Consider the following 21,684-nt stretch of genomic DNA (forward strand, 5'->3'; position numbering starts at 1 on the left):
GTATTCGAGCCTTTCTGGATGTCATTGAGGTGTTCCCCAATTCCTCGCCGGAATTCCCGGATCGCCTTGCCTACATACTGTAGGCCGCACACACATGTGGCCAGATAAACGACCCCTCTGGTTTTGCAGTTGATGAATGATTTGATAGCAAACCTTCTCTGTGTCACTGTGCTGATGAAGCTATTACCCGGTCCAATAGCCTCACATGCCATGCAACCTCCACAGCAAAAAGTGCCCATAGGTTGTTGATTGAGCCAGGTCGTTGTTTGAGCGGATTGTTGGAAGCTGTGGACCAACCTATCCCTGAGGTTGCGGCCGCGGCGATATGTGATTGCCGGGGTGACATCCAAAAGATGCCCCACATCGGGGTCAGATTTTAAAATGCACCAATAACAAGTGAGAACTTCACATATGTTCCCATGTGCCTCATCAAAAGTGGCAACGATACAAGTCTGATTGAATTTGTCATCACACACTTTGATCTTCGGTTCCAACTGTGTGTCACTGTTTACTGCTAGTGAGTGCTGATATGCCCCCGCTAGAACCTGTTGTGGGTAACCTCTGTTCTTGAAACGGTTTTATAGATCATTTGCTGCCACCCGATAGTCCGCCACCCTAGAACATTTGCGATGCAGTCTCAAATATTGCCCTTTGGGAATGCCTTTTTACAGGGCCATAAGGTGGCAGCTCTCCCATTGTAAAAGGCTATTAGTGGCGGTCTCTTTTCTAAACAGCCGTGTGCATAAGTTACCATTCAGATCCCTAAAAATGGTCAGGTCTAGGAAGGTGATCTAGTCTTTGTGGATCTCAAATGTAAAGTACAGTCCCAGATCATTTTTGTTCAGATCCTTCACGAAACTGTTGAACTCCATAGTGCTCCCTGACCACAATATCAGCACATTAAGTTAATATGCCTGGCCCATCTATTTCCATCATCAACGAAAACCACCTATCGTTCCCACCAGGCCAGGTAAAGTTTGGCAAAGGTAGGTGCACAGGGGCCCCCCCATTGCCATCCCCCTGAGCTGGTGGTACATGCGACGATCAAAGAGGAATACATTATGTTCCAAAATGAACTGAAGTAACTTCAACACAAATTTGTTGTGTCGCCATAAATGTGTGCCCCGTTCACGTAAAAAGGTTGCTACAGCCCCACATCTTTTGTCCTGGGGTATGGAGCTGTGAAGCCCCTCAACATCCAGACTGGCCAGCATGGTGTGGCCATCAACTCGTATGCCCTCTAACTTTGTGATCACGTCCATCAAATCCCTCACATAAGATGGGAGAGCCAGCACAAAGGGCCGCAGGATTTTATCCACATATGTGCTCACACCCTGTGTAAGGCTCCTTATCCCAGAAACAATTGGTCTCTTCTTGAGAGGGGAGAGTCTTTTGTGGTCTTTGGGAAGACTATAAAAGCATGGGACCACCGGATGTTTCTGGAGTAAGAAGGAAAATTCCACCTGGCAGATAAGTTTGTTCTCATAGACCGTTGCTAGAATATTTCTCAATTTAATTTGAAATCTATCAGTGGGGTTGGTGTCAAGGATCCTATAGCACTGATTGTCCATTAGAATGTTGAGACACATCTCCCTGTATTGTTCCCAACCCATGATCGCGATATTCACCCCCTTGTCAGCTGGTTTAATGACAATAGAGGGGTCGAGCTCAAGGGATAGTAAAGCCTCCATCTCCATTCTAAATAGATTGGACCCACCTAGTCTCCGACCTTCCAACATCTGTAGTTGATCTGTAACATCCTTTAGAAATACAAACCGGATTCCAAAAAAGTTGGGACACTAAACAAATTGTGAATAAAAACTGAATGCAATGATGTGGAGATGGCAAATGTCAATATTTTATTTGAAATAGAACGTAGATGACAGATCAAACGTTTAATCTGAGTAAATGTATCATTTTAAAGGAAAAATACGTTGATTCAAATTTTCACGATGTCAACAAATCCCAAAAAAGTTGGGACAAGTAGCAATAAGAGGCTGGAAAAAGAAAATTTGAGCATAACGAAGAGCTGGAAGACCAATTAACACTAATTAGGTCAATTGGCAACATGATTGGGTATAAAAAGAGCTTCTCAGAGTGGCAGTGTCTCTCAGAAGCCAAGATGGGTAGAGGATCACCAATTCCCACAATGTTGCGCAGAAAGATAGTGGAGCAATATCAGAAAGGTGTTACCCAGCGAAAAATTGCAAAGACTTTGCATCTATCATCATCAACTGTGCATAACATAATCCGAAGATTTAGAGAATCTGGAACAATCTCTGTGCGTAAGGGTCAAGGCCGTAAAACCATACTGGATGCCCGTGATCTCCGGGCCCTTAAACGACACTGCACCACAAACAGGAATGCTACTGTAAAGGAAATCACAGAATGGGCTCAGGAATACTTCCAGAAACCATTGTCAGTGAACACAATCCACCGTGCCATCCGCCGTTGCCAGCTGAAACGCTACAGTGCAAAGAAGAAGCCATTTCTAAGCAAGATCCACAAGCTCAGGCGTTTTCACTGGGCCAGGGATCATTTAAAATGGAGTGTGGCAAAATGGAAAACTGTTCTGTGGTCAGACGAGTCACGATTCAAAGTTCTTTTTGGAAATCTGGGACGCCATGTCATCCGGACCAAAGAGGACAAGGACAACCAAGTTGTTATCAACGCTCAGTTCAGAAGCCTGCATCTCTGATGGTATGGGGTTGCATGAGTGCGTGTGGCATGGGCAGCTTGCATGTCTGGAAAGGCACCATCAATGCAGAAAAATATATTCAGGTTCTAGAACAACATATGCTCCCATCCAGACGTCATCTCTTTCAGGGAAGACCCTGCATTTTTCAACAAGATAATGCCAGACCACATTCTGCATCAATCACAACATCATGGCTGCGTAGGAGAAGGATCCGGGTACTGAAATGGCCAGTCTGCAGTCCAGATCTTTCACCTATAGAGAACATTTGGCGCATCATAAAGAGGAAGGTGCAACAAAGAAGGCCCAAGACGATTGAACAGTTAGAGGCCTGTATTAGACAAGAATGGGAGAGCATTCCTATTTCTAACTGAGAACTGGTCTCCTCGGTCCCCAGACGTCTGTTGAGTGTTGTAAGAAGAAGGGGAGATGCCACACAGTGGTGAAAATGGCCTTGTCCCAACTTTTGGGGATTTGTTGACACCATGAAATTCTGATTCAACATATTTTTCCCTTAAAATGGTACATTTTCTCAGTTTAAACTTTTGTTCCGTGATTTATGTTCTATTCTGAATAAAAAATTAGAAGTTGGCACCTCCACATCATTGCATTTAGTTTTTATTCACGATTTGTATAGTGTCCCAACTTTTTTGGAATCCGGTTTGTATATCCATTGGTGTATTGTCCCCCATTGGTGGATTCTTGGTGGATGGGAGTTTCAAATCTGTGAAGAGTCCTTCACCAGGATCTCTCTTCCCCTCCTCCATCAAATCCACCAGAAGGCGTACACCCTGCAATTCCTCTGGGCCATTGCCCATTTCCAAGCAATGTTGTTTATCGTGCATGGCAAAAAACTTTTTCCATTTCAACTTTCTTACAAATAGGGTCAAATCCTTGACCCAATTGAAGAGGTTGAATGCACATCTGGGGACAAACGAAAGTCCCTTCTTAAGCACCTGCATCTCTAGGGGATTCAGGGGTCTGTCAGATAGATTGATGATCTGTAGGTCGTCGGAGTATCTGGTCTCCTGAATTATTTCACCTTTTTGCTCAAAACCCCTTTCACTACCGTGGTGCTGTCGTTCTATGGATTCTTCCTGTCCCTGAGTGCATAAGTTCCCGGGGGTGCACCTAACCCCCCCTCTTCCCCATTGACGTGGTCTTCTGTACTTCTGCCTCCATACCCTCTTGATCTCTCCCTCACAGATGAAAAAATGAGGAATTGAGCTCCTGAATGAGAGGGGCCCTCAGATTTAATCGCCCCTTCCGAGGAAGAGGGTTCTGTCTCCCCTTCAAGTATTCTCATAGTTTTTGCCCCAAAGTAAAGGATACAACCTTCCTTAAAGTTGGATGTATCCCTGAAATATCGAGAGTGTTTCCATGCTTTAAGCTGAGACGTAAATCGCTCATTGGTCTGTTGTAATATTAACTCTTTGCCGGCAAAATCAGGATTTTCTGAGAACTTTTTAGTTGCTGCAATCTGTTCCTAAAGTAGACAAGTGTTTTTCTCGTGGATCACTCTCTCCTCCTCCTCCAGAAGTAATGTCATAAGACGCAGTGAACTATCTATCGATTATTTTTCCTATTTTTTACTGAATTCTGGCGACTGAACCCTGGATGTAGGTAAAAATGGAATACATAGTCCCCTTGGTACGATTTTGTTCCTAATGTATGTATCCAGCATCTGTATCTCCCACCAGCCCCTCACATGGTCCTTGTATGTGTTTTGTAAGTTGCTTAAAGGATCCTGACAGACTCAGGGTACACGAAAAAGAGTGCCAGCAGTTATACAGGTACACATGTATCAGGTATTAAACAAATGTTCAGTGTGGAAAACAAATATTTTTCCTGGCCACAGCACACTATGCTACTTGTGTAATACAGCTGATCTAATGTACTGTAAATGAGCGGTGCACTACACAAATAGCATACGTATGCTGCCATATTATCGTAGTGTAGGTTCGTTTGATGTTTGCTACAAATGTATGAATGTAAAAGAATGCTGGACTGCATGGGTAAAAGTATGACTATAAGACCACTTGCACACGTTGCAGAATACGCACTTTTTTTTTTTTAAATGTGGATTCCCATGTGGAAAAACCGCAGTGTAGTACAGTACCAAACAGAACTACAAAGACCACACATGTAATGCAAAATCCTTCTTTATTATGTCATCTCCAAAAAAACATACAATACATAAATATACAAAGTAATATTGGAAAAGCAGTGTAGATCAACGCTGTGAGAATGATGGCGCCACCAAGCTCTAGGTCTATATATATTATATTAATTCATACAGATTAATTCATCACACTTATATATAAGTAAATATATAAGCATACTCCCCCAGAGGAAGCAAGGCGAAACGTACGTCGGGGTTTTTCTGCCCCTCCTGGCTCCAGGTCTGTATGTCTCATTTACTCCAGTGCTTTCCCAATTCCCATCCCTCTTATTCTATGCCCTCCGGCATTATTCTAACTAGGAAGGCCATCTGGATTTCTGGATCATTACTATTGCAGTTTTGTTTTATTATTTCCCCAAAGGAAATTGATGTTTATGATAATATGGTGTTAGGGATTGGAATTTGACGCTATTTCTTAATACAGCACTGGTGTTAGGGAGCGATTCAGTTTTACCAGTTATATATTTTTAAGTGTGATGAATTAATATACCGGTAATATATATGGACCTAGAGCTCGGTGGGGCCATCATTCTCACAGCGTTGATCTACGCTGCTTTTCCATTATTACTTTGTATATTTATATATTGTATGTCTTTTTGGAGATTACATAATAAAGAAGGCTTTTGTATTACATGTGAGGTCTTTGTAGTTCTCTGTGTAGTACAGTACTAGCAAAGTGTATGAGAACAGACAATTCTCATGTAAAAAACGACCTTCTTCTTTCAGTAAGTAATCTGAGTCTCCATCAAACTTATTAATAGTGAGTACTCAGTAGTTTATGTGACCTAAATTTAGTGTATGTTTGTAATTTATTTCTAGCTATCCCTGAATACTTCGTTGAAGTCCCCTGATGAGGTCTGGAAAGCAAGACCAAAACATGGCATGTAGGGCTTTGTAATTAGGGTTAAGTATAGTACTAGGCCCATACTGAGGGAAAGGTTCGGTATGGGGTCGCCCCTGTCGGGGCGGGTGCTCCATGTGTGCTAGGCAGGTGTCCAGAGTAGTCCCCAGCCCTATATATAGGTAGGAAAGACACAATAGGGTTTAATAGGAGTGCCCTTGGTCACGCAGGTTCCGGTCATCATCTATTACCTGGACCGCCCTCCACTAGCCGTGGTATCCACAAGACGTGGTAAGACCCACCCATTTATCTACTTCAACGTGAGATAATTATTAGTGGAGGTACATGTAATTTGTTGTCTCTCACCCAGTGGTATCTATATATATTTTAATTGACTTAGTAAACGCTATGTTTTAATAATTCTCATTCACTGAAATAACTCTGCTTTAATTTAGGTGTGACTATATACTGCTGCACACACAACCTTGTGTGCTGGTATAATTAATATTGGAACATAATTAATATTGGAACATGGTCATGGTATTTTGTATTGCATTGTAATGTATATTTTCATGTTATTTCCTGTGTACCAGGCCTGCTAGGGGTGTAGTTTCTCCTCCTAAGCTGTAGAGGGAGATAGAGAACCCCCTAGTATATATAGACAGGTCCAGTCCAGGGAGAGTGTGTTAGAGGCCAGTGTTCACTTTAGTCAGGTAGTAGCTGAGTATCAGCTTCTAACATGCAGCTAGATAGTCCAGGTTCCCAACCTGAGTCCAGGAGAAGAAGTGTCCTCCTGAAGTTATCCTGCACCTTGCAAAGAACAGAGCAGTGCTAATCCTATCCAGCCAAGTGGAAAGCTGAGGGGCAGAAGTTTATTGTCAGCAAGAGGATTTATACCAGAGGAGGTTTCCCTATCCAAGGATAAAGCCAGCTATTAGGAGTACAGGCCTTGAAGAAAGCCAGACAGGATCTGCAGAAAGTACAGCCTATGCCCCCAGTAGTATGTCCAGTTATGTGCCCTTCACAGAAAGTTAAAAAAAAGTAAACACCACACACTTACCTTGTTCCTAGCAGCAGCAGGACATTGGCTGCTCTGGTCTGTGGAGAAGGCAGAGCTGAGGCTGCCCCCCCCCCCCCCCCCCACACACACACAGATATGAAGTGTGGAGAGCCGGCAGGGGGGAAGGGGGGAAGAATGATAAAGCAGGGAGACAATGCCAGCTCTCTGCTTCATCATAATACACAGGCAACCGTCTCTGCTTCCTATGGAAAGCTTCCTATGCCAGAATGCGGGGCATACCTCCCCTGTATCGGGACAGCCACTACAATCCGGAACTGTCCCGCTGGATCCGGGGCGGTTGGGAGGTATGATACACACGGCTTGGTTTATGGGGCACAGTACAGGGCAGGGGGCACAGTACAGGGCAGGGGACACAGGGCACAATACAGAGCAGTGGCCACAGTACAAGGGAAGGGGCACAGTACAGGGCAGGGGGCACAGTACAGGGCGGGGCGCACAGTCCAGAGCAGGGGCACAGGGTAGGTGGCACAGTACAGGGCAGGGCGCACAGTACAGAGCAGGGGCACAGGGCAGGTGGCACAGTACAGGGCGACGGGCACAGTACAGACAGCGCTGATTGCTCATGGTTGCTCCAGCTTCTTGACTGTCTGTTACAGGCAGAGCAGTAGGTCAGCAGCGCTACATGAGAGGCAGGCAGGCAAGAGAGGCGGTCGGCTGGCCGGGAGGGCAGTTGGGGCAGCCAGGCATTCGGTCACATCAAGGGTCCACATGGTGCTTCTTGTCGTCTGGGAGCGGGCTCTGTTTGTTACTTGAAATGATTGGTGGAGAAGCAGCTTCCATTCACTACTGCTCCACCAATCAGATAACACAGTGCAGCAGAGGAGAGGTAGGAGAATTCCTCTCTCCCCTCTCCTCTTGTTTAAGTATGCAACGTTACAGCCCCCACCTCCCCTCAGTCAGGGAAAATATTAAAATAAATGAAAAAACATTCAATTATTAGAAATATGGCCCTGCTGGCCACACCCCTGCTACTGCTCCCGGGTTCCTACTGAGCTCAGACCCAGAATCAGTTGCTTCCCCTGCCTCCCCGATAGCTATGCCACTGGTCCTCCCTCTAGAGAACCCAGAAGCGCTCTCAACAAAGGCCAAACTGTCACGGCGTGGTGTGGGAGGGGAACTCCACACCAAACACAAAAGGGAGGGAGAAGGTACCAGGCCTGAAAACTAGGGAAAGGGGGAAGGTCATCGCCTAATAAATCCCAACCAAAGCCCTGACTGCTAACAGAATTAACAGACCCCCATGGTAGGACTGTTCATCCACAGGAATCTAAGCCTGGCTAAACATAGAAGGCCCTGAAGATAGTGATTGGGCCACAGGTGACCTGTTCCTTCCCAGCTGAAGGAACAAGAGTCTGCCTCAGGTCTGGCACCAAGAGACAGGGAAATAAACACAATACAAAAAGGAAAGACACTTAACTCCGGGTAAACGGAAAGCAGGAACTCAGCCAAGATCCAAACGAACCACAACTGCAAGGAGTGATGGGTAAAGCCAGACTAAGAAGGGAGTAATAATGGTCACATGATCTACACCTGAAAAAGAGGTGTGGACATCCCAGGAACACATAGACAAAGTGAAACCAAAAGAAGCTCTCAGATCACTGATGTGCAGGCAGTCTTTCAGATCTTCTACCACCTATCACGAGTGTGACACAAACATAGACAAAGAATCGGACTAGCAGATACCTGTTCCCCAAGTTAGTCCATGGGAAAATAGACAGAGCTGTACAACAAGATATAACAGGCAGAAACAAGAATTCTAGGAAACATCAAGCAGGGACTAAGACAAGGTGACCTTGATGTTTCACTAGGTGACCGCACAGACAGGGCAAATAGGAATAATCGCAGGTCAAGCTAAAGACAGACTGACCTCAAACCCACAGCACACAGGATAATATAGCAGCGTAACGAGGTCATCTGACCACCTAGCAGACACACCCAGGAGTAATAAGAACCACAGCAGGGAGTAGTTCACTCACAGATCACATATACTGCAGCCAGCACGCCCAAACAAATAACCGTCAAGCACGTAATCCACCAAAGCCAGTACTATGAAAGGGCAGCCATAAATCGTGACAATAAATAACTAAACAGTGAAGGCACAGGGAGACCAATAAAAGCCATAGTTCGTACACTGGAAGCCACAACTACACTTAGATCCTAGCAACCAACCTACATGGAATCCACGGCAGTCAGTATGCCGGAGCTACCAAAGCGAGTACGTACAGCAAACCGTGACACAGTGAACTACGTGCCCTGATCCTGGGAAATTATATAATTACATTTTTCTACTAGGAGGTTAGGTTAGTCACAGTCATGCTCAGTCTTGGCTAAGATTCTATATTATCAGCTTATTAGTGACATAGTGCGTTATTTAATTACTGTTAATCAGAGGTACGGTGAAAGATGACACACTAATAAGGACTAACACCTGCTGATAAGAGAAGTCATGGCCGACAGTAAGGCCCTCATGGGCATTAACAGAGTAAAGCCTTGGACAGACTGACTCACACATATTTATATATCTGGATGCATTTGGAGAGTGGATTTATATCTTGTACAAAGATGCCCTGATTTGTCTGGAGTATGCCAGGGTTTTTTCCTTTAGTTCTCTGCTTTATGTGTTCAGGCTAGACCCAATTTTGAAGAAAGTTCAGATGACTAATGCTGTGGCTGGTGTGACGGCCAATTTGGGCAGTGATATGGAGGAGGCAAAGCTTTGTGCTTATGTGAATGAAGTCATGTTCTTAATTACATCTCCTTGTGGTTGTGAGGTGGTGTAGCAGATGGTAGCAGCCTATGAACAAGTGTCCAATTCAGTGGGAAACAAAGAATAGTGAGGCCACGTGAACAGGTGAGAAGAGAAACACTTTCCTTGCCTTTCAATATAGTGGTAGATAAAATTAAGATCCTGATAGTTGTGTTTGGTGGTGGTGATAAGGGAAAATAAATTGGGAGTAATACACATGGCTTTTGTGGAAATTCTCATTCCAAGAGAAGATCATTCTCATCAATTGGTTTCTGTTGCCTTTAGCTTTATGAGGGTGGACTTTCTAATGCCAGATAGTCTGGTTCCAAGGCTCACCAATACTTTATTTATTTTGGAGGAAAATAATGAATATTGTTAAAAGAAAGATCCTCTACTTGTGCCATACAGACGGAGGCCCGAAGCTCTTCTTTGATTTTAGCACAAGCAAAGAATATTTCTGAAGCATTGTTGATTTCATATCAGGCTGGGAAAGGGTACAAGACCATCTTCAAATAATTTGAACTCCACCAATCCATAGTCAGATTATGTACAAATGGAGGAAATCCAAGACCACTATTACCATCTCCAGGAATGATCGACCATCGAAAATCACTCCAAAAAGGAAGAATGCAATAGTTTGTGAAGTCACAAAGAAACCCAAAGTTACCTCTAAGCAACTAAAAGCCTTTCTCACATTAATGTTCATGAGCCCACCATTAGGAGGACACTGAACAACAATGATGTGCATGGCAGAATTGCAAGGAGAAAACAACTACTCTCCAAAAAGAACAATGAGGCCCATTTGCAGTTTGATACAGGTCACATGGACAAGCCAGGAGGCTATTGGAACAATGTTTTATGGTTGGATGATACCAAAATAGAACTTTCTGGTTTAAATGAGAAGTGTTATGTTTGGAGAAAGGAAAACGATGCATTCCAGCATAAAAACCTAATCTCATCATCTGTAAAACATGGTAGACGTAGTATCATGGGCCTGTTTTGCTGCATCTGGGCCAAGACAATCATTAATGGCACATTAAATTCTGAATTATACCAGCAAATTTTAAAGAGAAATGTCAGAACATCCTTCATTGGGCTGTATCTCAACATGGGTCATGCAGCAAGACAACGGCCAAATGTCGTTCTACCAAAGAATGGTTAAAAAAGAATAACGTTTTGTAATGGCCAAGTCAAAGCCCTGACCTTAAAGGGATTCTGTCATGACATTTTAGGCCTATAACCTAAACATATGGCCAGGTCCGTCCAAATAGCATGAATCCGAAACTGTACTTATTAAATGTGCCTGTGTCTCTATTAGAACATAAAACTGGTTTTTATAACCTGTCATTCACCTACCTAAGGTGCCCAAGGGGACGTCGCTTCATACAGGGTGCCCGGCTGCAGCCATCTCCTTCTGGTGCCAAGCGCCGCCTTCCCATTAGAAATCGCCGCCCTCCCTGTATATAGTGCCGCCTTCCTCACCTCAGCCCCGTCTCCGCAATCGTCTGGTCCCTCAGGTTATGCCTAGTGCGCACTCGCGGGATCTGGCAGAGGGACCGGAAGATTGTGGAGGCGGGGCTGAGGTGAGGAAGGCAGCGATTTCAACTGGGAAGGCGGCGCTGGGCACCAGACGGAGATGGCTGCAGCCGGGCACCCTGTATGAAGCGACGTCCCCTTGGGCACCTTTGGTAGGTGAATTACAGGTTATAAAAACCAGTTTTATGTGCTAATAGAGACACAGGCACATTTAATAAGTACAGTTTCGGATTCATGCTATTTGGACGGACCTGGCCATATGTTTAGGTTATAGGTCTAAAATGTCATGACAGAATCCCTTTAATCCAATAGAAATGTTGCAGAAGGACCTGAAGGTAGCAGTTTATAGGAGGAAACCCACCATCATAACAGTTATGTTTTGTAGGGAGGAACGGGCTAAAATTTCTCCAAGTCAATGTGCAGGGATTTAGTTGCAGTTATTGCTGCACCAGATACTGAAAGCAAAGGTTCACATACTTTTACTACTCACAGACATGTGAATAAAAGTCTAATATTTTAACTCATTTGTTATCTACTTTTAGGACTTGTGTGGAAATATGATGTAGTCTTAGGTCGAATTTATGCAGAAATATTGAAAATTCTAAAGGACTTCAAATGTTCAAGCACCACTGTATGTGAAGTACTATGATAAGGTCAAAACTAGAGTTGAGCGAACCCGAACTGTAAAGTTCGGGTTCGTACCGAACTTTCGCTTTTTTGGGACCCGGACCCGAACCCGAACATTTACGTAAAAGTTCGGGTTCGTGTTCGGCGATTTTTATGGCACTTTTTGAAAAGCTGCTTTTCCAATCAAAAAGCGTTTAACTGTGTGCCCTTAGAAGCCATCACGGCCATGCCTACTATTGGCATGGCTGTGATTGGCCAATGCAAAATGTGACCCAGCCTCTATATAAGGCTGAGTCACGTAGCGCTGCACGTCACTCTGCTATTCTTAGTGTAGGGAGAGGATGCTGCTGCTGTCAGGGACAGATCAGGGGTAAATACTAAGAACTGCCTTATAACTCAGCGATATCAATCCAATGTGTTTTGCGGGTGCAGTGCACAGTTTTTCTAAGCCTGCACTGAGCCAATTTCTGTTGAAAACGCTTTTTTTTTTTTTCACTTCAGTTTGTCACTATGAATACCTAGTCGGCAGCCATTTTATGCAGTCATGCTGGTGCAGCACTATCTGCATGTCTGCGAGTCCAGAAATACAGCTTTTTTGCTGACTGTGCTTAAAAAAAATTCATATACTGGTCATCTTTGATTACACGTGCATAAGTGACTGTCACATTTAGGCCACAAATATGGCCATTAGGTTACTGCGTTTAAAAAAAATCTTTTTTTCATATACTGGTTATCTTTGATTAGACGTGCATAGGTGACTGTCACATTTTGGCCACAAATACGGCAATTCGTTTACTGCGGCCTAAATAAACCATGTGTTCATATACTGATCATTTTGGATTTAACGTACATCGAATACAGTCACATTTAGGCCACAAATACCGCTGTCATATAGAGTAAAAAAATAAATTGAGTGCAATACCCTACATCAGGGTTTATACCTGCGGTTAATTATTTTTAACATACTTAAACATTTGAGAGAAAGCGTAAATTCCCACCTAGCCACCCTCGATCCCTGGCCCTGAATGCCAGCATTTCTAAACTGCTGGCCTATGAAATGCTGTCATTTAGGCTGGTGGACACAGACAGCTTCAAACAGCTCATGTCGCTTGCTGTCCCACAGTATGTTGTTCCCAGCCGGCACTACTTCTCCAAGAGAGCCGTGCCTTCCCTGCACAACCAAGTATCTGATAAAATCAAGTGTGCACTGCGCACCGCCATCTGTGGCAAGGTCCACCTAACCACAGATACGTGGACCAGTAAGCATGGCCAAGGACGCTATATCTCCCTAACTGCACACTGGGTAAATGTAGTGGCAGCTGTGCCCCAGGCGGAGAGCTGTTTGGCGCACGTCCTTCCGCCGCCAAGGATTGCAGGGCATCATTCTTTGCCTCCTGTTTCCTCCTCTTCCTACTCGCCTTCCTCCTCCTCTTCTACCACCTCTTCATCTGGTCAGAGACAGACCTTCACCACCAACTTCAGCACAGAAAGGGGTAAAAGTCAGCAGGCCGTTCTGAAACTGATGTGTTTGGGGGACAGGCCCCACACCGTGCAGGAGTTGTGGTGGGGTAGAGAACAACAGACCGACGAGTGGTTGCTGCCAGTGGGCCTCAAGCCCGGCCTGGTGGTGTGCGATAATGGGCAAAATCTCGTTGCAGCTCTGGGACTAGCTGGTTTGACGCACATCACTTGCCTGGTGCATATGCGCTTCCGGCGTTCTCATCATGCTGCTGCTCGGCTGTCTGCGCTACAGCTTAACTTCGGCCTTCCCGCTCACCACCTCATATGCGACGTGCCCACCAGGTCGAACTCCACCTTGCACGTGCTGGAGAGACTGTGCGAGCAGCAGCAGGCCATAGTGGAGTTTCAGCTGCAGCACGCATGGGTCAGTCGCACTGCGGAACAGCACCACTTCACCACCAATGACTGGGCCTCCATGCGAGACCTGTGTGCCCTGTTGCGCTGTTTCGAGTACTCCACCAACATGGCCAGTGGCAATTACGCCATTATCAGCGTTACAATACCACTTCTATGTCTCCTTGAGAAAACACTTAGGGCGATGACGGAAGAGGATGTGGCCCAGGACGAGGAGGAGGAAGAGGGGTCATCTCTAACACTTTCAGGCCAGTCTTTTAAAAGTGGCTCAGAAAGAGGATTTTTGCAACAGCAGAGGCCAGGTACAAACTTGGCCAGCCAGGGCCCACTACTGGAGGACGAGGAGGACGAGGATGGGGATGAAACATGTTCACAGCGGGGTGGTTTCCAACGCAGCTCGGGCCCATTACTGGTGCGTGGCTGGGGGAATACGGAGGACACAGACGATACACCTCCCACAGAGGACAGCTTGTCCTTACCTCTGGGCAGCCTGGCACACATGAGCGACTACATGCTGCAGTGCCTGCGCAACGACAGCAAAGATGCTCACATTTTAACGTGTGCTGACTACTGGGTGGCCACCCTGATGGATCCCCATTACAAAGACAATATGCCATCCTTAATTCCCTCACTGGAGCGTTATAGGAAGATGCGCGACTACAGGCGCACGCTGGTAGACGCGCTCCTGAGAGTATTCCCGACTGGCGCCGGGGGACAAGTGGAAGCACAATGCAAAGGCAGGGGAGGAGGAAGAGATCGCCAACGCAGCTGTGTCAGCGCCAGCACCTCAAAAGGAAGGGTTAGCATGGCCGACATGTGGAAAAGCTTTGTCACCTCGCCGTAACAACCGGCACCAATTGCTGATATGGAGTGTGTTAGCAGGAGGCAGCATTTGAACAACATGGTTGAACAGTACCTGTGCACACGCCTACACGTACTGACTGGTGGTTCTGCCCCATTCAACTTCTGGGTCTCCAAATTGTCCACATGGCCAGAGCTTGCCCTGTATGCCTTGGAGGTGCTGGCCTGCTCTGCAGCCAGTGTACTCTCTGAACGTGTATTTAGCACGGCAGGAGGCGTCATTACAGACAGACGCCGCCGCCTGTCCACAGCCAACGTGGACAAGCTCACGTTCATTAAAATGAACCAGGCCTGGATCCCACAAGACTTGTCCGTACCTTGTGCAGAATAGACATTTATACCACCATCAAACATACATTCTTGTACTCAAGTCAAGTGCAATGATTCTTTGTTTTCTTTTTTTTTTATTTGTCCCAATATTTTGGGGGCTACCTAACCCAATAAAAAATAAAAAAAACATTGTTAGCTATCCGTTCCTCCTCCATTGTTGCCTCCACCTACAATACCACATTCACCGCCTCCTCAACCTCCGACTCCATATTCACCTCCTTCTCTGAGTTGCAGGTTAATAATTTTCAATTTTTCGTTATTTTATTTCATTTTAAGTTATTTCCCCATCCACATTTGTTTGCAGAGCCGTGAATGAACCCCTGCTCTGCATTGCTGACAGGGGCCTAAATCTCTCAAAATCCTCTGTTGTATTGCTGGGTGACATGAACCCCCTTTTGCCGTGAATGAACCCCTGCTCTGCATTGCTGACGGGGAACTAAATTTAGTGAAAACATCTGTTACTGATCGGAAGATGTGCGACTAAAAGCGCACGCTGATGATAGCATTCCCACCTGACAGCGGGGGCACAGTGGAAGCACAAGGCGAAGGCAGAGGAGGAGGAAGAGGTTGCCAATGCAGCTGGGGCACCGCCAGCACCTGAGAAGGCAGGGTTAGCATGGCCCAAATGTGGAAAATCTTTGTCAGCCTTGGAGGTGCTGACCTGCCCTGCAGCCAGTGTATAGTGTGAACGTGTGTTTAGCACGGCAGAGAGCATTCTCACAGGCCGCAGCCAATGTGGACAAGCTTACGTTTATTAAAATGAACCACGCATGGATCCCACAGGACTTGTCCGTACCTTGTGCAGAATAGACATTTATACCAGCCTCAACCATCCATTCTTGTACTCAAGTGCACTTATTCTTAGTTTTATTTTGTTATATGTCCCAATATTTTTGGGGATACCCCAATTAAAAAATAAAAAATAACACAAATCAGTGTTGGCTACCTATTCCTCCTTCACCGCCGCTTCCACCTACACTGCCACGTCAACCTACACTGCCACGTCAACCTACACCGCCACATCCACCCATCCACGCCTCCTCAACCTTCTACTACTAGATCCAGATTGTTATTTTTAATTTTTCTGTATTTTATGTTATTTCAAGTCATTTCCCTATTGCAGAACAGTTGTCATGCTCTTAAGCGCATTTTGATGCCTTTTGCAGCCCTCTAGCCCTTTCCAGGACTATTTTAGAGCCATTTTAGTGCCCAAAAGTTCAGGTCCCCATTGACTTCAATGGGGTTCAGGGTCAAGTTCGGTCGGGACCCGAACTTTTTTTTCAAGTTCGGCCGAACCTGCCGAACCCGAACATCCAGGTGTCCGCTCAACTCTAGTCAAAACCACTTTTGATAGGTCTTATCCATAAGAAGAGCATGGTTAGGAGATGGAGACCATGGAACATTTCATATCTGAGTGTTTATTTACCAAAAAGGTCTATACGATGCATGACTGTTGCTCTGTATAGCCAGTTTCCTGCAATTCTGATGTAGTAAAAGTACCCTGTATATTATCAACACAGTGTGTGTATACTTTCTCCGGATTGTAAGATGATGTCTGGCAATTAATATCTGTCTTTTAGTACAGTGAAAGGGAACATCAGGAACGCTTTAAAGAACATATATGATAAAGATTTGAGGTGTTAAAAGGGTTGTGTGGTTTTTTGATATTGATGACCAATCTCCATGGTAGGTCATCAATGTGAGATCGCTGTGGGTCCAGTTCCTGGCACCCCAACCAATCATCTTTTCGAAGGGGCCGCAGCACTCATGCAAGCGCTGCGTCCTCTTCAATATTTACCTGCATGCTGTTGACATTGTGCAGTGTAATTACAAGTAAATGGGATAGATAATCAATATCAGAAAACCAGACAATCCCTTTAATCGTGGGAATTTGCTTCGGAGAAATGTCCACACATCTTCTTTTGTTTAGTGTTAAAACAAGAACCAGGGGCGTACAGTAACAACCATAGCGGCAGACCATGCGACTGCTATGGGGCCCAGGGCCAGAGTGGGCGCAATCTTAGTTAGGATTATCTTCTCTTCTACTAGAGGTGAAACCCTCTAAAGCAGGGCTGGCCAACTTTAAGCTCTCCAGCTGTTGCAAAACTACAACTCCCAGCATGCCCAGACTGCCTACAGCTATCAGCCTACAATAGGGCATGGTGGGAGTTGTAGTTTTACAGCAGCTGGAGAGCCGCAGGTTGGCCATTCCTGTTCTAAAGGAACCATTTTTAGAAAATGAGGCAGTGGAAAAATGGCCCATGGGTTATTGGAAAATAATTTAGGCAGAAACCCTTCTGTCCTGTGTGGCGGGCCTGGTTTGATCCTTGCTATGGGGCTCTTACTTCTACTATGTACACCACTGATAAGAACGTTTGTGTTTTTGCTTGTTTTCTCATTTTATCGTTAATTGTCTGTGAGGCTGGTTGTCAGCAGTAAAAGATAGAATACATTTTACTGTAGGATAAGGAGTGGGGATGTCATGGACATGTGATCACGATGTAATTATATCACTTAGGGTGGGTTCACACTAGCGTTAGGGATTCCGTTATGGCTTTCCGTTATAACAAAATGCAAAATGGAAGCCTTTAAAAGGCATTCCGTTTGTTTTCCATTCTAATAGAAGTCTATGGGAAAGCATAATGGATCCGTCTGGGTCCCGTTATGCAAGATGGAAAACAAAGTCCTATCAACAGGACTTTGTTTTCTGTCTTGCATAATGGGACCCAGACGGCTCCGTTTTGATTCTCATAGACTTCTATTAGGACGGAAAGCAAAAGGAATACAAGTTTATAGGCAGAAGAACATATCTGTCCTTACATGTCTGTCCTTATGGATTCCGTTATAACCATGTTATAACGGAAATCCATAACAGAATTCCTAACGCTAGTGTGACTGTGAACCCACCCTATATTCAGTGATGTCAGTAAAGGGAATGGGCTGTTATAGGGGTCGTCTGCTTTTGTAATGTAGATGATCTATCCTCTTGACATTTCAGCAGCGGGCAACTGTAATTACAACCTCCATCCTTATTCACTTCAGAGGGACATCTCTGTCCTATTCACTTAAACAGAGAAGAGAACACAGCTCTTGTACGAGCTGGGGTGATGATCGGCAGGGGTGCCAGCTGGGCTTCAAGGTCCCAAATTTAGCAATGTTGGTAAGAATGTTATTGTCTTTTATACTTTATTAATGTTCAGTTTATCAGATAAATAAAAAAATTCTTTTTTACCTGTACGTGTAATAATCTGTGCTTGTATATAAAGTAATTCCGATAAATATAACCACAGAAGCACAAAGCTCCAAGATCATCTTTCCTGCAATGAAGAACACAGCATGTCAGTCAGCACATCAAGATATGCGGTTGTCTCATATTACACAGGATGGGCTTAGATGCAGATGATCAGCAGTATCACTCATGTTAGGGTTAGATGCAGATGATCAGCAGTATCACTCATGTTGGGGTTAGATGCAGATGATCAGCAGTATCACTCATGTTGGGGTTAGATGCAGATGATCAGCAGTATCACTCATGTTGGGGTTAGATGCAGATGATCAGCAGTATCACTCATGTTGGGGTTAGATGCAGATGATCAGCAGTATCACTCATGCTAGGGTTAGATGCAGATGATCAGCAGTATCACTCATGTTGGGGTTAGATGCAGATGATCAGCAGTATCACTCATGTTGGGGCTAGATGCAGAGGATCAGCAGTATCACTCATGACAGGTTCAGATACATTGGTTCAGCAGTATCACTCATGCTAGGGTTAGATGCAGATGATCAGCAGTATCACTCATGTTGGGGCTAGATGCAGAGGATCAGCAGTATCACTCATGACAGGTTCAGATACATTGGTTCAGCAGTATCACTCATGTTGGGGTTAGATGCGGAGGATCAGCAGTATCACTCGTGCTAGGGTTAGATGCAGATGATCAGCAGTATCACTCATGTTGGGGTTAGATGCAGATGATCAGCAGTATCACTCATGTTGGGGTTAGATGCAGATGATCAGCAGTATCACTCATGCTAGGGTTAGATGCAGATGATCAGCAGTATCACTCATGTTGGGGCTAGATGCAGAGGATCAGCAGTATCACTCATGACAGGTTCAGATACATTGGTTCAGCAGTATCACTCATGTTGGGGTTAGATGCGGAGGATCAGCAGTATCACTCGTGCTAGGGTTAGATGCAGATGATCAGCAGTATCACTCATGTTGGGGTTAGATGCAGATGATCAGCAGTATCACTCATGTTGGGGTTAGATGCAGATGATCAGCAGTATCACTCATGCTAGGGTTAGATGCAGATGATCAGCAGTATCACTCATGTTGGGGCTAGATGCAGAGGATCAGCGGTATCACTCATGACAGGTTCAGATACATTGGTTCAGCAGTATCACTCATGTTGGGGTTAGATGCGGAGGATCAGCAGTATCACTCGTGCTAGGGTTAGATGCAGATGATCAGCAGTATCACTCATGTTGGGGTTAGATGCAGATGATCAGCAGTATCACTCATGTTGGGGTTAGATGCAGATGATCAGCAGTATCACTCATGTTGGGGTTAGATGCCAAGGATAAGCAGTATCACTCATGTTGGGGTTAGATGCAGATGATCAGCAGTATCACTCATGTTGGGGTTAGATGCCAAGGATAAGCAGTATCACTCATGTTGGGGTTAGATGCGGAGGATCAGCAGTATCACTCGTGCTAGGGTTAGATGCAGATGATCAGCAGTATCACTCATGTTGGGGTTAGATGCAGATGATCAGCAGTATCACTCATGTTGGGGTTAGATGCAGAGGATCAGCAGTATCACTCATGTTGGGGTTAGATGCAGATGATCAGCAGTATCACTCATGTTGGGGTTAGATGCCAAGGATAAGCAGTATCACTCATGTTGGGGTTAGATGCAGATGATCAGCAGTATCACTCATGTTGGGGTTAGATGCAGATGATCAGCAGTATCACTCATGCTAGGGTTAGATGCAGATGATCAGCAGTATCACTCATGTTGGGGCTAGATGCAGAGGATCAGCAGTATCACTCATGACAGGTTCAGATACATTGGTTCAGCAGTATCACTCATGTTGGGGTTAGATGCGGAGGATCAGCAGTATCACTCGTGCTAGGGTTAGATGCAGATGATCAGCAGTATCACTCATGTTGGGGTTAGATGCAGATGATCAGCAGTATCACTCATGTTGGGGTTAGATGCAGATGATCAGCAGTATCACTCATGCTAGGGTTAGATGCAGATGATCAGCAGTATCACTCATGTTGGGGCTAGATGCAGAGGATCAGCAGTATCACTCATGACAGGTTCAGATACATTGGTTCAGCAGTATCACTCATGTTGGGGTTAGATGCGGAGGATCAGCAGTATCACTCGTGCTAGGGTTAGATGCAGATGATCAGCAGTATCACTCATGTTGGGGTTAGATGCAGAGGATCAGCAGTATCACTCATGTTGGGGTTAGATGCAGATGATCAGCAGTATCACTCATGTTGGGGTTAGATGCAGATGATCAGCAGTATCACTCATGTTGGGGTTAGATGCAGAGGATCAGCAGTATCACTCATGTTGGGGCTAGATGCAGAGGATCAGCAGTATCATTCATGTTAGGGTTAGATGCAGAGGATCAGCAGTATCACTCATGCTAGGGTTAGATGCAGATGATCAGCAGTATCACTCATGTTGGGGTTAGATGCAGATGATCAGCAGTATCACTCATGTTGGGGTTAGATGCAGAGGATCAGCAGTATCACTCATGTTAAGGTTAGATGCAGAGGGTCAGCAGTATCACTCATGTTGGGGTTAAATGCAGAGGATCAGCAGTATCACTCATGTTGGGGTTAAATGCAGAGGATCAGCAGTATCACTCATGTTGGGGTTAAATGCAGAGGATCAGCAATTTACTTTCTCTGCAAATAATTTATAATGAAATTCAGAAAGATCACATAATGGGGCATGCAGTGCTGTGTTGAAGGAGGTGATAGAGAGATTCAAGGCTGCACATTTCTATGAAGCCTGGGTGACCCAGTGACTAAGTGATAGCTCAATACTTGATAAAAAAAAATGGCCGCCTTAACTATGAAATTCCACAATCTGGATGATAGAGGAAGAAAACAGTTCACGGTGATTGCTGATGAGAGATGTTCTTATTTGCAGGGTAACATGCCCTCATTTGGACTCACCAGAAATATGTTTTCTTGCAGAGTTTTTCATGGTTACTGGTTGAACTTTCTCATTGATAGAATTAATATCTCATTGAAACAAAATGATGCAATCATCCACAAAACCTAAACGAAAAAGAAATGAAAAACAGGTAAAGACCGAGGAAAGATAAAATGTAATAGTGTAACATCATAAGTCTTCTGTATTAGATCTATGAAGGGCTTGTTCAATCTGAAGTAAAGAAAGAGGAATAAAAAAGTACTATCAATGAACACGCTTTCAACTTCCTAAAGTACTCTGTATGATCTCTGTTTGCTGGCAGTAAGTGGAAGCGTTGTTTACACTAAAGGGCTAAAACCTGACCAGATAGAATGCTTCTAACAAAGTACTAAATAGTAAAAATAATATAGTAAATATGCATAGTAATACATAATACAAATTACATATCAGGCAACAGCAGCTTGTTCACAGTTTCCATGTAGCAGATTTGGAAGGAGATGATTTACTACAGTACGGACCAGCACCCCTTGCAAAGAAGTGCACTTAAACTGTAACATGCCAGTAAAGTTATAGTTGCAATGCTATTCCTGTTAAAGTAGTTGTCCCATGACACCGACCTATGTCCTACACTTATTTCCTTATACCATAGGAATAGGGAAGAGTTGCTGTCATGAGACAATCCCTTTAACATACCTATGTCTTGCATGCATTGTGAGTTTAAAATGTTTG

The sequence above is a fragment of the Bufo gargarizans genome, chromosome 2, assembly GCF_014858855.1.
Source record: "Bufo gargarizans isolate SCDJY-AF-19 chromosome 2, ASM1485885v1, whole genome shotgun sequence".
Classification (NCBI taxonomy): domain Eukaryota; kingdom Metazoa; phylum Chordata; class Amphibia; order Anura; family Bufonidae; genus Bufo; species Bufo gargarizans.